The sequence below is a fragment of the Dipodomys merriami genome, unplaced genomic scaffold, assembly GCF_024711535.1.
Source record: "Dipodomys merriami isolate MVZ:Mamm:240054 unplaced genomic scaffold, mDipMer1.0.p SCAF_6, whole genome shotgun sequence".
Classification (NCBI taxonomy): Eukaryota; Metazoa; Chordata; class Mammalia; order Rodentia; family Heteromyidae; genus Dipodomys; species Dipodomys merriami.
Window position 1 is genome coordinate 9,706,264 of NW_027206179.1, and position 18,146 is coordinate 9,724,409.

Below are 18,146 nucleotides of genomic sequence, written 5' to 3' on the forward strand. Positions count from 1 at the left end.
GTGTATAAACTTGTTCAAGCACATTGGAAATTGGTATGGAGTTTCCTCAAAAGACAACACAGCAATTCCACTTTGGGGCATTTACCCAAATGATCACAAATAAGACCATACAAAAGCTACCAGCACAATTATGTTGGTTGCAGCTTTATTTACCATAGCTAAGATATGGAACCAACCCAGATGCCCCTCAGTAGATGAATGGTTCAAGAAAATGTGGTATATATACACAATGGTATTCTATGCATCCGTCAGTAAGAATGATATTGCCCCATTTGTTAGGAAATGGAAAGACTTGGAAAAAATTATTTTAAGTGAAGTAAGCCAGGTCCCATGCCTTCCCTTATTTTCAAAAACTACTATATGTCTGAGACAAGCACAAACGATCAGATAAGTTGATGTTGGGCAAAATGAATGCCAAGATAAGGACTGAAATGCTTTTTCTTGCTTGTTATTGTTACTAACATATTTATAAGATGATTTCTTTGTTACATTGTATGTCCCTCCACCATGGTATAATCCCTGTTTTCACTGTATTTGATGTTGGTTTAATTTAAGGAGGGGAAGGGAAAAAACAAATTGTTTAAATAGGGATGGTTTGCAACAATGAGAGGTACAAGAGACTATGTTGACAAACGAATGTTACAATTTTGGTGTGGGAGGGTTGGGGAAGCTGGTTCAATATATGCAAATCAATTAATATTATTCATCACATCAACAGGAGCAAGAATAACAACCACATGGTTATCTCAATAGATGCAGGAAAAGCATTTGACAAGACCCAACCAACCCTTATGATGAAGGTTCTGGAAAAATTAGGAATCCATGGAACATTCCTCAGTACAATAACCTATAGCCAGCATTATACTTAATGGTGAAAAACTAAATCCATTTCCTCTTAACTCAGGAATGAGACAAGGATATCCGCTCTCTCCACATCTCTTCAATCTAGTGTTAAAATGTCTAGTTACAGCAATAAGACAAGATGCAAACATAAAGGGAATCCAAATAGGGAAAGAAGAAGTAAAATTCTCCCTCTTTGCAGATGACATGATATTGTATGAGCTCTTCAGCTCAAGAGGAGCACTCTACCATTTGAGTCACAGTGCCACATGTGATTTTCTGGTGTTTTATTGGAGATAAGAGCCTCATGGAAAGCCAGGCCCCAGTGGCTCACATCTGTAATCCTAGCTACTCAGGAGGCTGAGATCTGAGGATCATGGTTCAAAGCCAGCCCGGGCAAGGAAAGTCCATTAGACTTTTATCTCCAATAAATCACTAGAAAACCAGAAGTGGTCCTGTGGGTCAAGCAGTAAAGCACTCGCCTTGAGCTGAAGAGCTGAGGGATAGCGCCCAAGCCCAGAGTTCAAGCCCCAGGAACAACCAAAAAAAAAAAAGAGTCTCATGGACTTTCTTGCCCTGGCTGGCTTTGAAACGTGATCCTCATATCTCAGCCTCCTGAGTATTTAGGATTACAAGCCTAAGCCCCCACGCCCAACTAAACTTAATTTTTAATCCATTAAATAAACTAAACACTAACTCATAATTGAACTGTCAGCTTTACGAAAAGAATATAGGATTCAAAGCCTAATGGAGGTTCTGTAAAAGACCTCTACACTGAATGTTAAAGCTTTGAAGTTAGAAATTGGAAAAACAGAAAACAGAAAGAATTCTTATGTGCACAAACTGGCAGGATTAAAACTATGAATGTGGATATGTTCCCAAAAGTACCCTACAGATTTAATGCTATTTCCCTGAAAATTGCTGGGCATTTTTTTGCTGGAACAGAAAAACAATAATCCTAATCCAAAAGCAATCAAGAACATCTATAATCATGGTAAGAATGTGAAGAGATTTGTCTGAACCCAGGAGAGGCAAAAATTTTTTGGGTGGGATGTCAGAGATCTGTCATCTCAGCTCTGTAAGAAGTAGAGATGGAAGGAATCCGAGTTCCAATCAGGCACTAACATCTTAGTGTTAGTGTCCACAGTGGTGCATGCATGAAATAACAGCTATGATAGGAATGTAAAAACGGATTGAAATTCTGGACTATGTTTGCAGTATGTGGGGCATAGCCGACTAGTGTCTTGGTCTGGTATGTGTCTGGGGTAGGCTGATGCCTACTGGGGGTTACTCAGTATGCCCCTGGTCATGAATTAGCATCTATTTCTTGAGGTGTCAGGAGCAGCCTTCCAGCACCCAGATATCATTTGATATCTGGGAAGGAAGGCACTGGTCCCCACTATGCTTTAATGGGAGATTGTCTCTGCACCAGTCCTGGGTTGGCAGATGTTGGCCTCAGAAGGGACGGGCTCCCACGGGCTGGTGCAGGAGACTGTCTTCACTTGTATCCTAGGCTGGCATCTTACTTGTCCCCAGCTAGTTTCTACTTCCCATAGAGGTAGGGGTGTGGCCCTGGACTGGCAGACTCTTGGTCCAGACGTAGCGTGCTTGCATCTGGTTGGTGACAAATAAAAACCATACACAACAAGAAAAATGGAAACAATTGATCTCCACCAAACCAGAATTACAAAAAAATACTCAGACATTCTGCATATAGAAAACCAACAAGAACACAATATTGACAGAGAAAACCGTATCAGAGAACCAGATAAATATATAAGAAAGGAGAGGGCATAGCACCTAAGAAAATGGATAACATGGCAGGAACTACTCAGTCCTAACTCTCAATATTAATGAACTTAAATCTCCAATTAAACAACATATATTGACTAGCTCAATCAAAAAGACCTATGGCCACCTAAACTCTGATAAGAGAGTAAACAACAAGACAGCCTCTTCAACACATGATGCTAGAAGAATTGACTATACACATGCAGAAAACTGAAGTTGGATCCTTATATATCACCTTGTACTAGAACCAATTCCAAATGGATCAAAGACCTCAATGTCAGACCAGATTTTTGTACAATATTACCAGAAGTGCTAAGGGAAACAATAGGGTTTTTTGGCACAGGTCAAAATTTAAGTAAAGGTCCAGAAACACAATAAATCAAAGAAAGGCCAGATAAATGTGATTGCCTTAAACTAATGAGTTTCTGCCTGGCAAAAGCTGTGTGAGTCTGCGGGGCTAAGGGCTCAGACCTCTAAAACCTTCATTGAAGAGCACATTGAGCTTCTATGCTGGAAAATGGGTGCTAATAGATTCAATTCGGCAGTAAAATCTATCAAATGTCACCCAATGCCTTAAAACTGTCACTTTCAAGAAATGGACTGAAAATTGTGCTATTTTAAAAAATAATCACAAAATCAAGTTAAACACATTCAGCCAAGTCTACAAAATAGCAAGCACCAGACGGAGGAAGAAGTCAGGAAAATCATCAACTTCCACTTGCCAACACAAAGTATCTGAAATACCTAGGAATAAACTAACCAAGGAATTGAAAGAGCTCTGCCAAGAAATCCAACAAAGCAACACATACAAAGAAATAAAATATCTCCATTGGTCATGGTTTGGGAAAAGCAATATTGTGAAAACATCTGTATCACCCAAAAGGATATATAGATTTAAAGCAATCCTTATAAGAAATCACAAAGTCACTCTTCATAAAACTGAAAATTCAGTCCAAAAATCATACAGAAGCATTAAAAAAAACCAAAACCAAAGCGATCTGAAACAAAAAGAGTAATGCAGGAGTGATTGTAACACAAATTAATAGAGAGACCTACTCACATACTCAGCATTGTACTTGCCCAAACTCAAACAATTAAAGCCAACAATACAGATCAGATGACCTCAAAATCAATTTGACAAAGGAGTCCCCCATGCCCACTCATAAATATGCACACTCAAGGGTGATAAAACTGGATAAAAGTCAGAAAACTGTAAAGCAGAACTCAAGAAGTAGAAAAACTTCCCATGCTCCGGATTGGGAGGATTTACATCATGAAAATGGCAATACTGCAAAAGGCTCTCTACAACTTCAATGCAATACCCATCAATATCCCAAACTCATTCTTCAATGAAATAGAAGAAGCAAACCAAAAATTCATATGTTGCCACGCCTACTCCGGTGGAGTCTGCTTAGCATGGAACTCCTGCTTTCAGACCTGAGAATGGGCTTCACAGACGCCTACCTCTGAGAATGGGACTTCACCGAAGTCTACCTCAGAGAACGGGGCTTCAAAGAGGCCTACCTCTGAGAATGGGACTTCACCGAAGTCTACCTCACAGAATGGGGCTTCAAAGAGGCCTACCTCCTGGAAAGGCTGGCAAGCCCCTGGGAAAGATGTGTTTCTGTTCCTGTTTTTCTTTTCTTCGCTGTATAGGAGTGCCTATTAATCTTTTACTGTTCCTGCTGCTTGCTCTACTTACTCATGCTCAATGTTCCCTTATTCAAGGCTCTTTCTTAAAAGTGTTGATGACTCCAACATCCGATGAGTGTCCTGAGAATATGCCTAACTCACCAGAGTTAAGTGCTACCCTAAAAGCCCCTCTTATGGAGGCTAGTAGACAAGTCATAAGTAAATATAAAAGTATTGGGGGTTTCATGATGTCACTTCAGCAGAAGGAATTGTTTGTAAGAAATTTACAAGAAGCTGTAGGCACGGCTAGAGCAGAAAGAGTGTATGGCTATTGAAGACTTCCCTTTAATCCTGAAGCATATACAATAGACCCATATAGATATCATGTAGATAAGAAAGATGTAGAGGGATATTTAGACCAAAAGCTAAATAAGATTCCTAAAAGGTTGGTAGATGGAAGGTGGCAATGGTTTATTAGAGGAAAATGGTTTATTAGAGGAAAATTATCTAGAGGACCCCAAAGACTTCCCCCAGATCCATAGCCTTTTACAGGTGTGTATGATAAGGAAGGCAACCGTTGGGAAAACTACTTAGGAGAAAGAACTTCCTATTACTCTCTTCCATTTACTGAGAGACTTGCTAGATCTAGGCCTCCTTGGTGCTTACTATCAAAGAAGGAACAAGAAAGATCTTATGAGACAGTTAAGGCCTCTATGAAGAAGAATAAACAATTATGTCAAAGGGTTACAGAGAAGACACTATGAGCTTAAATTTGATATATGGCCAGATTTAACTAAGTATACTGAATATCATGATTTTTAGCCACAAATTGGGGACCCTCTAAAAAATGGCAAAGAAGCACAATTGCTTAAAAAAGATTTAAAACACATGAAGTACAAAACTAAACAAAAGTAATAATAAAGTACTAGAGTTCATGCCTTTCTGTCCAGCACCTTGCCCATATGCTCTGGTTAATGGTTAATAGGTAATAAACATCGAAACCAATTGTATTTCTTAAAAATAGAAGTAAAGGGCTGGGAAGGTGGCTCAGTGGAAGAGCGCTTGCCTTGCATGCCTGAGGCCCTGGGTTCGATTTGCCAGCACCACATAAGCAAAAAGAATAAAAGCCGGAAGTGGCGCTGTGGCTCAAGTGGTAGAGCACTAGCCTTGAGCTGAAAGGCTGAGGGACCGCGCCCAGGCCCAGAGTTCAGGCCCCATGACCGGACCCAAAAAAAAAAAATAGAGGTAAAGCCGAAAACAAGTGCCTATCGTCATAACTCGTCATCCAAAAGACAAGATCAGCGACCAGCTGGTGACCACCCAAGAACAAAGCCTTGCAGCAAGATTGTGTAACCTTTTGCCCTTTCTCATGGAGACTTTTGCTATAAAAGCTTGTTGTCCTCTGCAATAAATCGCACTCAGCATTCACTCCTCTTGTGTGTGAGTTGTCTGTTTGCCATCTCCCCACCTATTCCTGTTACTTCCACTAGGTGTCCTCTGTCATCCCGACAGAGCTGGTCCCCCGCAATATGTAACAATGAAAGATCCTGAATAGTCAAAATAATCCTTAACAGAAAGAAGAGTGCTGGAGAAATATCAATACCAAACTTCAAACTCTACTACAAAGCCATAGTAATTGAAATGGCTTGATACTGGCACAAGAACAGACTTTAGGACCAATTAATAGAACTAAAGACAAAGAAATGAACCTGTAGACCTATACCCACCTAGTCTTCAATAAGGGAGCCAAAAAATAGGATGGACAAAAGACAGCCTCTTCAGTACATGGTGCTGGTAAAATTAGTTAAACATCTATAGAGAACTAAAGTGAGATCTTTATATATCATACTGCAACATCATCAATCCCAAGTTGATCAAAGACCTCAAAGTAAATGCAGACACCCTCAAAACATTATAAGAAGGAATAGGAACAAATGTAGCGCTCCACAGCACAGGTTGAAATTTTCTTAATAAAGACCCAGAAACACACACATCAAAGAAAGATTGGACAAATGGGATTGTATGAAACTACAGAGCTTCTGCATGGCAAAGGATATAGTTAGCAAGATCAACAGAAAGTTCACAGACTGGGAGAAGATCTTCGCTAGCCAGACAATAGACCAGGGATTCATAACTAAAATATATTTGGAACTCAAAAAATTAAATCCAAAAATACCCCAAAATCTTCAAAGAGACAAGCACCCCATTAATAAGTGAGCTAAACATTTAAAGAGAGACTTGTCTAAAGAAGAAATAATAATAGTCAATAGAGACACAAAGAAATGCTCAACCTCTCAGACCATAAAATATCAAAATCAAAACATCAAGATTCCACCTCACCCTAGTTAGAATGGCTATAATCAAGAATTCTAGTAACAACAGATGCTGGAGGGGATGTTACCAAAAGGGAACCTTACTGCACTGTTGGTGGGAGTGTTGGAAACCAGTATGTAGATTCCTCAAAAGACTACACATAGACCCCTACTACCCAGCAATCCCACTTCTGGGCATTTATCCAAATGATCACAAATAAGGCCACACTAAAGGTACAAGCATAACTATGATTATTGCAGAATTGTTCACCGTAGCTAAGATATGGAACCACCCAGATGCCCCTCAGTAGATGAATGGATCAAGAAAATGTGGAATGCTGTGCCTTCACTGGAATGAATGACACTGCCCCATTTGTTAAGAAATGGAAAGACTTGGGAAAAATTATATTAAGTGAAGTAAGCCAGACCCAACAAAACATAGGTCCCATGGTTTCATTTATTTATAGTAACTCGTATACATCGAGGGTAATCTTACAAGACAAGCAGAAAAGTTGAAAAGCTATGTAAATATGGCCATATAAGACGATGCTTAGAAAAATGAACCTCAAAATAGTGACACAAGAGGCTTTTTCCTTGTCGCTGTTGTTTAAAATGTACTATGTAATTTTTTTTATTTCTTTTGTATGTTCTTCCCTCATAGTATAACCCCTGTTTTCATTGTATTTGATTCTGGTGCTCTGCATCTTGCATATACATTTTTCTAATTTTGGGAGGGGAAGGGAAATAAAATGCTGGAATGAGGATACAGGTTGACCCTTTGTAGCAATGAGATGAACAAAGACACTGTGTTGAAAAAGAACTTTACAATTTCGGGTAGGTAGGGAGGAGGTGAGGCAGTGGCACAGGAATGGATGGTAGGGAACAAACAAAGGAGGGAGTAACAATGCTCAATAGGAAATATACTCATTACCTTACTCAAATAAGTGTAACCCCTCTGTACAGTATCTTTACAATAAAAATATTTAAACAACAACAATATTGAAATTCCACCACACCCCAGTTAGAATGACTATAATCAGGGAAGTGATAATAGTGCTCGAGAAGAAATGTACTCATTGTCTTGCTCATGTAATTAACTGTAAGCACTCTTACAGCATACTTACAATAAAATACATTTTAAAAAAAGAAATCTAATAACAACATATTCTGGAGGGGATATGGCCAATAGGTAACACTAGTGCACTGTTGGTGGGAGTGTAAACTTGTTCAACCACTCTGGAAAACAGTATGGAAGTTCCTCAAAAGACTCCACATAGAGCTCCACTATGACCCAGCAATCCCACTTTTGGGCATTTACCCGATGATCACAAAGAAGATCATACTAAATCTACCAGCACAACTATGTTTATTGCAGCATTATTTACCATAGCTAAGATATGGAACCAACCCAGATGCCCCTCAGTAGATGAATGGATCAAAAAAATGTGGTATATAAATACATGGAATTTTATGCCTCCATCAGAAAGAATGACATCACCACATTTGTTAGGAAATGGAAAGACTTGGAAACAATTATATTAAATGAAGTAAGCCAGAACCAAAGCAACATAGGTCCTATGGTTTCCCTTATTGCAATAATTAATATACGTCTAGGACAAGTTTTAGGGTTCCAGTGAGCAGTCCTAGCCTAGAGAATCACACCAAGTGTGATCACAGTACAGAGAGTTTGGACAGAGAGGGAAAACCCAAGAGGAGACAGGTCTGAGGACTTCCAGTAGCCTCGGGTGCAGCAGCTGTGGGGGGTATGGCAGCTGTAGCCACCATACCTACAACAGAGAGAGTCCAGGACAAAGGCGCCAGATCAGCAGGGGAGAGGATTCTACACAACACCAGCAAGAACTGACAAGGAGCAGGTATCTTCCTCCTGCAGATCGCACACCAGAGACGGCCCAGGAACCAAGACGCTGTGAGTAGAACCCTGATATCCTCACTCCTTCTCAGAGAACAGAGGAGGGAAGGCTGCCCCTCTCCCACCACCAGAGATCTCCACCTTTGATGCTGACAAAGGCCAGCTGAGCAGCTAGGTCCAACTCAGCCCTTGGAAGAAAACAAGAGTCATTTAGCAGGTCACAGGAACCTGATCTGACCTGCCAGGATCAGCCCCACTCAGGGGAAAGTCACCCAGCCCAGGCAAAGGAAGCTCGACCCCGGAGGAGTGACTTTCTTCACTGGGTAAACAGAGCCAGAGGCTACCCCTCCCTACACCAGACTAGACAATCAATTGAAATTCAATAAACATAAACCCTGAGAATGGCTCCAGGCTGGGCTCTGTGAGTGTCTCAGGAGCTAGCCCCTCAAGAAAAAGCTACTGTTTGCTGAAAGGTCCTAACCCTACCCAGAACCTAACCTCATCACAGTATCTCCAAAATAGAGGAAACAGCTGTCTCCCTCTGTTGTGATACTCAAAGCAGATCTCACTCCCACTGAACTAGCCTGGGAGGAGGATCACAAAATCCTTGGTACACAGAGCATTTTTTTGCCTACTCACACAAACTGACTTAAGAAACGAATCAAGCCACAGGAAAACCAAACACCACAAGCAAAGCACAGACTCCATCAAGAGACTGGTTACAGACACAGTGGAGATACAGGATCTTCCAATTCCCCCTACCCCCCACCAAAAAAAATCAAAGAATTCTTTTTTTGAACCTTTCTTAATTTGTTTTTTTGTGTGTGAAAATACTGTACAGAGGGGTTACAATTACATTGGCAAGATAATGAGTACATTTCTTATCAAGCATTGTAGCCTCCTCCTTTGTTTCCCCTTCCCATCCCTTCCCATCCTCCCCTCCCGCCCCCCCACCCAATTCTCCCCGCTACCTCCCCCACCAAGGTTGTAAAGTTCGTTTTTCGACATAACGAATTGTACATTTCATTGTTGCAATGGGTCCACCTGTATCCCTATTTAAACGATTTCTTTTTTCCCCTTCCCCTCCACAAATTATACCAACATCAAATACAGCAAAAGCAGGGGTTATACTAGGGGAGGGGAGACATACAAAGTAACAAAGAAACAATCTTATAAAGGTGTTAATTTTGAAGATTTATTTTTTAAAAAAATTGTTTTGTATTAATCTATTTTTCCTTTCATAATTTTTATGTTAGGTGTAGGTGTGTGTGTGTGTGTGTGTGTGTGTGTGTGAAAAATTGTTTTGTATTAATCTATTTTTCCTTTCATAATTTTTATTTTAGGTGTAGGTGTGTGTGTGTGTGTGTGTGTGTGTGTGTGTGTGTGTGTGTGTGCTTTTTTTTCATCTCTTTTTGATCTTTTGGTCCTTTTTTATTATTCTTTTCACTTTTTTCTCTTTATTTTTTTGCATGACTTCATTGCTGTTCTGCTCATCCCCAGATATACTAGTTATTGCAAATAAGGGAAACCATGGGACCTATGTTTCTTTGGGCCTGGCTTACTTCCCTTAATATAATTTTTCCAAGTCTTTCCATTTCCTAACAAATGGGACAATGTCATTCATTCTGATGAAGGCATACAATTCCATTGTGTATATATACCAAATTTTTTTTTGATCCATTCGTCTATTGAGGGGCATCTAGGTTGGTTCCATTTCTTAGCTATGGTAAATAATGCTACAATAAGCATAGTTGTGCTGGTAGCTTTAGCATGGTCTTGTTTGTGATGGGTAGATGCCCAAAAGTGGGACTGCTGGGTCATAAGGAAGCTCTATGTGGAGTCTTTTGAGGAACCTCCATACTGCTTTCCAAAGTGGTTGAACAAGTTTACACTCCCACCAACAATGCAGTGAGGTTCCCTTCTGTCCACATCCCCTCCACCATCTGTTATTGTTAGAGTTCTTGATTATAGCCATTCTAACTGGGGTGAGGTGATATCTCAGTGTTGTTTTGATTTGCATTTCTTTTATGGCTAGGGAGCTTGAGCATTTCTTCATGTGTCTATTGGCCATCCTTCTTTCTTCTTCAGAGAAGTTTCTCTTTAATTCTTTAACACACTTATTTATTGGGCAGTAGTTTCTTTGAGGAATTGTTGTTGGGGGATTTAATTTTTTGAGTTCCCAGTATATTTTAGATATGAAACCCTTGTCTGTTGTATGGCTAGTGAAGATCTTCTCCCAAACCGTGGGCTTTCTATTGATCTTGCTAGCTATATCCTTTGCCATGCAGAAGCTTTGCAATTTCATGCAATCCCATTTGTCCAAATTTTCTTTGAATTGTTGTGTTTCCGGGTCTCTATGAAGAAAATTTTAGTCTGTGCCAAGGAGACGTAGGGTTTCTTCTATTCCATCCTGTAATGTTTTCAGAGTGTCTGCTTTGACTCCGAGGTCTTTGATCCATTTGGAGATGATTCTGGTACAGGGTGATATGTAAGGATCTAGCTTTAATTTTCTACAAGTAGTTAACCAATTTTGCCAGCACCACTTACTGAAGAAACTGTCTTTCTTCAATTTTATTTTTTTAGCTCCCTTATCAAAGATTAGATGGCTATAGGTCTGTAGGCTCATTTCTGGGATTTCAATTCTATTCCATTGGTCCTGAGTTCTGTTCTTGTGCCTGTACCAAGCTGTTTTAATTACTATGGCTTTGTACTGGATATTGAAATTTGGTATTAATATCCCTCCAGCACTGTTCTTTCTGTTAAGGATCATTATTGTATTCAGCGTCTTTATTGTTCCATATGAATTTTTGGATTGCCTCTTCTATTTCCTTGAAGAATGAGGTTGGAATATTGATAGGTATCACATTGAATTTGTAGATAACCTTGAGAAGTATTACTATTTTCACGATGTTAATCTTTCTTTTTTTTTTTTTTTTTTTTTTTTTTTTTTTTTGGGTCCGGTCGTGGGGCCTGAACTCTGGGCCTGGGCGCTGTCCCTCAGCTCTTCAGCTCAAGGCTAGCACTCTACCACTTGAGCCACAGCGCCACTTCTGGCTTTTCTTTTCTTTTTGCTTATGTGGTGCTGAGGAATCGAACCCAGGGCCTCGAGCATGCAAGGCAAGCGCTCTACCACTGAGCCAACTTCCCAGCCCAACGATGTTAATCTTTCCAATCCAGGGTTATGGGAGTTTTGCCACTTTATAAGTTCTGTTTTGATTTCCTTTTTCAGGTTTTTAAAGTTTTCATCATAGAGGTCCTTCACTTCTTTGGTTAAGTTAATTCCTAGGTATTTTATTTTTTGTGGGATTGTTACAAATTAAGTGACTTTCCTGATTTCAGCCACGCTTTGCTCATTGTTGGCATACAGAAAATCCACTGATTTTTGAGTGCTAATTTTATACCCTGCTACTTTGCCAAAATTTTGAATTAGCTTGAGTAGGTTGGAAGTAGAGTCTGTAGGATTCTTTAAATACAAAATCATGTCATCTGCAAAGAAGGAGAGTTTTACTTCATCTTTAACCTATTTGTAATCCCTTTTATGTTTGTGTCTTGTCTTATTGCTGTAGGTAGGCATTCTAATACTAAATTGAAGAGAAGTGGAGATAGTGGACATCCTTGTCTCATTCCTGAGTAAAGAGGAAATGGCTTTAGTTTTTCACCATTAGATATGATGCTGGCTATTAGTTTGTCATATACAGGCTTTATTGTGTTGAGGAATGTTCCCTGGATTCCTAGTTTTTCCAGAACCTTCATCAAAAAGCGGTGATGGATCTTGTCAAATGCTTTTTCTGCATCTATTGAGATAACCAAGTGGTTCTCATCCTTGCTCTTGTTGATGGATGAATTATATTAATTGAACCAGCTTTGCATCCCTGAAATGAATCCTGTTTGATCTTGGTGTATGATTTTTTTTGGAGTGAGAAGGGAGGGCAGGGATGGTAAGGGGAAACAAAGGAAGAGGCAACAATGCTTGATAAGAAATGTACTCATTACCTTGCTTATGTAATTGTAACCCCTCTGTATGGTATTTTTACAATAAAAATTTAATTAAAAAATTTAGCAAGTTCAAACTATATACGTTCATAAAAAATGTGCTTGTGTTAAACTGTAGCTAGGAAAAATTGTTGCATTCATGACTATGTCATATTGATTTCGTTTGAAAAAAGGCTTGTACTCCTTTTAAAAGTGACAAGGAATCAGAAAGATTACTTTTATTCCTCCATAGATTGGGGGGGGCTGCAGTAGTTTTTGGTGCTAATTTTTAATTCAGAATGAGATATTAATGGCGATCAGGAGCTTTTCTTTTTAAAGAATTCTTTTCTTGTAAGCACGATGTACAGAGAGGTTACAGTTACTTCAAAAAGCTAATTAGTACATTTCTTGTATAGTATTTTTATCCTGTCTTTTGTTTTTCTCCTACTATCCCTTCCTGCCCTCCCCTGGAACTTTTCTTTTCTTTTTTATTGTGAAAATACTGTACAGAGGGGTTACAATTACATGAGTAAGATAATGAGTACATTTCTTAACAAGCATTGTAGCCTCCTCCTTTGTTTCCCCTTCCCATCCCTTCCATTCTTCCCCCCACCCCCCCCACCCCGCACCAAAGTTGTAAAGTTCATTTTCGACATAACGACTTGTACATCTCATTGTTGCAATGGGTCCACCTGAATCCCTATTTAAACAATTTGTTTTTCCCCTTCCCCTCCATAAACTATTCAAATGATTTTTTTCTTTCATGCAATTGTTTCTAACACATTTATAAGATTATTTCTTTGTTCCTTTGGAGCTTTTCTTCATTCAAATTTTCTGCCTATGTCTGGATGTACTTCCTCATAACCTAATGTATCTCTTCTGCTGCTACATGTTCTGAGGAACACTCAGTTTTATAATCCTGTTGGAAAGCAAGGGATTTTAGATGAGAAAAGGAAATTGGAGCTAGAGTATGACATTCTGAACATTTGGAATTTTCCAGAAGGTCTTCAACTGGAGGTAAAAATAGGAAAGTTTTCTCCATATGCTCTCCATGGTAATCAACTGTCTTTATCTGAAGATATGTTAGAGTGGGCCATAGGATCTACAGAGGTAGGTTGGCTCTAATCATAATGATTTTAAGAACATATATTGATGAAAAAGTTGGCCTTTAAATTCATGCCTGGCTGAGTCCCAACAACTTTCTCCTAAAATCCAAGCTACTCAGAGAGCTGAGATAAAGGTATCATAGTTTACATCTGGACAAGCAGGTAAGCCTGTAAGACTCTTATCTCCAATTAACCACCAAAAATCTGGAAGTGGAGCTGTAACTCAAGTAGTGTAACGATAACCTTAGGCAAAGCATGCTCAAAACCAATCTTCAGTTCAAGCCCCAGGATTAAAATTTTGAAAAATTAAATACTATGTCTTGATTCAGAATATTGTAATAAATTATAGACAGTATTTTTCTACTAGTTTTCTTACATTGTTGTAAAGTACCTGAAGTATCACTTTATGTGATGGAAAGCTTTGTTCTGTTTCCAAGTGTAGAGGTTTCATTTAATGGTTAGTTAACCTGCTATTTAGGCATCTTTGCTGAAAAGAATCACTGAAGGCACCTGTATTAAGATTCATTCTTCATGGCCACTGGAAACCTAAGAGGAAAATATGATGGGCCTATAAAATGGAAGTGATCATCTGCCACGCCTATTCCGGTGGAGTCTGCTTAGCATGGGAAACCAGCTTTCAGACCTGAGAATGGGGTTTCAGAGACCTATCTCTGAGAATGGGACTTCACCAAAGTCTACCTCAGAGAATGGGGCTTCACAGAGACCTATCTCTGAGATTGGGACTTCACCGAAGTCTACCTCAGAGAATGGGGCTTCAAAGAGGCCTACCTCCTGGAAAGGCTGGCAAGCCCCTGGGAAAGATGTGTTTCTGCTTTTCTTTTCTTCACTGTATAGGAGTGCCTATTAATCTTTTACTATTTCTGCTGCTCATTGTACTTACTCATGCTCAACGTTCACATATTCAAGGTTCTTTCCTAAGAGTGTTGACTACTCCAACATCTGATGAGTGTCTTAAAAATATGACTAACTCACCAGAGTTAAGTGCTACCCTGAAAGCCCCTCTTATGGAAGCTAGTAGACAAGTCATATAAGTACATATAAAAGTATTGGAGGTTTCACGATGCCACTTCAGCAGAAGGAATTGTTGGTAAGAGATTTGCAAGAAGCTGTAGGCGCGGCTAGAACAGAAAGAATGTATGGCAATTGCTGGGATAACTACTTAGGAGAAAGAACTTCCTGTGACTCTCTTTCATTTACTAAGAGACTTGCTAGATCTAGGCCTCCTTGGTGCTTACTATTAAAGAAGGAACAGGAAAGATCTTATGGGACAGTTAAGGCCTCTATTAAAAAAAAAAAAGGTAATGGTTAATTGGTGATAAACATGGAAACCCATTGTATTTCTTAAAAATAGAGATAAGCCGGAAACAAGTGCCTATCAGGCGACCAGCTGGTGACCACCCAAGAACGAAGCCCTGCAACAAGACTGTGTAACCTTTTGCCCTTTCTCATGGAGACTTTTGCTATAAAAGTTTGTTATCCTCTGCATTAAATCGCACTCAGCATCTACTCTTATGTGTGACTTCTCTGTTTGCCATCTCCCCACCTATTCCAGTTCCTCCACTAGGTGTCCTCCATCGTCCCGACAGAGCCAGTCTCCGGCAATCATCCTGGCTTTTGCCCATGTCACAGATGAGTTGGAGACAATATAGAATGTCATGAATTTAAGAAGTTCTGTAGGGTTGTAATCTGGGACTTACTTCCTCACCACAGGTTTCACCCTTTCAAAGATCCCACATGGTTCTATAGTTCAACAGGCTAGAAATCAAGGTTGTAGCACATAATTCCTTAGGAATGATGGGAATTGATAACACAATTCAATTATTTGACTGCACTTAGTTACATAGAAGCATTGTGCATAATAATTTGATTCTTTAAAACAATGAATTTTTTTGGAGCACTAGCTATGTAAGTTTGAAGAGCTACTGGCATACTTGATTTTCCTCAGACTCCTTGCTCTGTCTGCAGTGAGAGTTGTGGACCTGGATTCAGGAAATCTCAGGATGGACAGGCTGCCTGTTGCTTTGATTGTACCCCTTGCACAGAGAATGAGATTGCTAATGACACATGTAAGTCTGTGACTTACAATGAAATTTTTCATCTCTCCTCAGTTTTCTTCAACCAACCAAGTCAATGAAAAACTTGGGCATTATGATTGCACAGCAGTTTTTCCTTTGCTCTGTTAGTAACTTAATTTTGACAAGAGATAGTATTGCTTGTTGAAATGTAATAGATCATGGCCTTGAATTACATATTTTAGTAATATTTCCTACTCTATTACAGGCTAACTTAGCTCCAGAAATTCCTCTTATCATGAATAGTTAAGATAAGTGTAAACCCAAACATGAAAGTAAACACAACTCTTATTATGACTGTGCTTACATTAAAATTTGAAATTTTTTACACAGGAAACATAGATCTTCCACATCTTTATTCCTCTCTGCTTAGGACTGTGATTGGGGGGTGGGAAGGGATGGTAGGGGAAAAACAATGCGAGATAGGAACATATTCATTACCTTACTCATGTAACTGTGACTTCTCTGTACAGTATCTTTACAATTTAAAAAAAAATGTATTGCAAAAAAAAAGGGAGCTGGGCTCCAGTGGCTCATGCCTATAATCCTAACTACTCAGGAGACTGAGATCTGATTCAAAGCCAGCCTTGGAAAGGAAGTCTCCACTGGAAAACTAGAAGGGGTGCTGTGGCTCAAGCGGTAGAGTGCTTGCCTTGAGCTGAAGTGTGCAGGGACAGTGACCAAGCCCATAGTTCAAGCCCCACAACTGACAGAAAAGTTAAAAAGAAAAAAATAGAACTGTTTTTTGCACAGAATAAGTATTCAGAAAGGTGGATTCACCTTAAGAAGCACGTGTGACTTTAACCTGTCCGAGAGTGGTTTCTCTGCTACACAGATGAGGTGGAGAGAAAAATAGAATGACATGAATTCAAGGAAATGGAACAGGAATAAAATTAATGTTTTGCAAACACATGTCAAAAAGGTAAGCTGTATTGGATTGGAACACGGGGCACAGTTCTAACTGTTAATAAGAGTTACCACAAAGTGTAGGAAGCCGTTGTTAGGAGATAAGAATGCCCCAAGTGGCACATTACCAAAACATGTGATAATCACTGAAGGAAATAAAAAGTTGGAGGAAAAAAAAGCCAGAATAAAAAAGAAGACAGAAATGGAAGGAGGTTATGGTTTAGAAAAGAAATAAAAGTGTATTTATGATACTTAATAATGACATGGGGATTATATCTAAGATACCAATTTTTTCCTAATTTCTTGAAGTGAAAGAAGTTCACAACAAAAACTAATGAGTTTACACTTTCCGATAGATATGGAGCACTGTGTGAAGTGTGCAGATTATCAGCATGCCAACACACAGAGAAACCACTGCCTCCTGAGAAGATGCAAGTTTCCTGGCTTTTGGAGATCCCTTGGGCATGGATCTGGCCTGCATGGCTCTCTGCTTCTCTATGCTAACTGCTGCTGTTCTTGGGATATTTGTCAAACACCAAGACACCGCCACTGTCAAGGCCAATAACCAGACTCTCAGCTACATCTTGCTCATCTCCCTCATCTTCTGTTTCCTCTGTTTCTTGCTCTTCATTGGCCATCCAAACCCAATCACCTGCATCCTGCCGCAGATTTGGAGTTCTCTTCACTGTGGCTGTTTCCACAGTGATGACTAAAACAGTAACTGTGGTCCTGGCCTTCAATTCCATTTCTCCAGGGAGAAGGATGAGGTGGCTGCTGGTGTCAGGGGCCCCTAAATTCATCCATCTCCCTCTGCACCGTCATCCAGGTGACCCTGTGGACTTTGCCTGTGGACCTCTCCTCCCTTCTTGGACACAGATGCACACTCTGAACATGGCCACATCATCATCCTGTGCAATAAGGGCTCCCTCACTGCTTTTTACTTTGTCCTGGGATACCTGAGCTCCCTGGTCCTGGCCAGCTTCACCCTGGCTTTTCTGGCCAGGAACCTGCCTGACACCTTCAATGAAGCCAAGTTCCTGACTTTCAGCATGCTGGTGTTCTGCAGTGTGTGGGTCACCTTCCTGCCTGTCTACCACAGTGCCAAGGGGAAGGTTCTGGTTACCGTGGAGGTCTTCTCCATCTTGGCCTCCAGTGGAGGCCTCCTGAGCTGCATCTTTTCCCCAAAGTATTACAACATCTTGTTAATGCCAAATAGACCTACTATGCATGGTTTCAGGGATAAAAGTCATAGTAGGAGAAATTAGCTTTCTTATGATATTTTTTCTCCTGTTCAGACATTTCATATAGAAGGAGGGCACTTCAGAACCCTCACCCTTCAGATCATGGCAACTTTAATGTATCCCATAAGCATAGTCACTAAAGTCTATTTTTAGGATACCTTTCTTATGATTAAACTCATATATTTGATTAGCATACAAAAGGTCTGATCAAATCTACAGGAATTTTGCATTGTTATATTAGTTAATGTTGTAGAATTTATACTTCAATGAATAAGAGTCTATTGCTCATTTTTCTAATAATAATGGTCACAAGTGGTTTTGATAGCCATTTAAATTTAAATTTTTTGCATAGTTTTGTTTCCTCTTATTTATTTTGAACTTAG

General features: G+C 39.7%; 1 non-coding gene across 1 annotated transcript; it reads right to left on the reverse strand.

Annotated features, from left to right (window-relative positions):
• Positions 1–17,803: 17,803 nt before the first annotated feature.
• On the reverse strand, positions 17,804–17,936 carry LOC138814363 (small nucleolar RNA SNORA29). The gene has a single exon (XR_011367949.1). It is a non-coding gene; the product is annotated as a small nucleolar RNA SNORA29 (small nucleolar RNA).
• Positions 17,937–18,146: the final 210 nt, after the last annotated feature.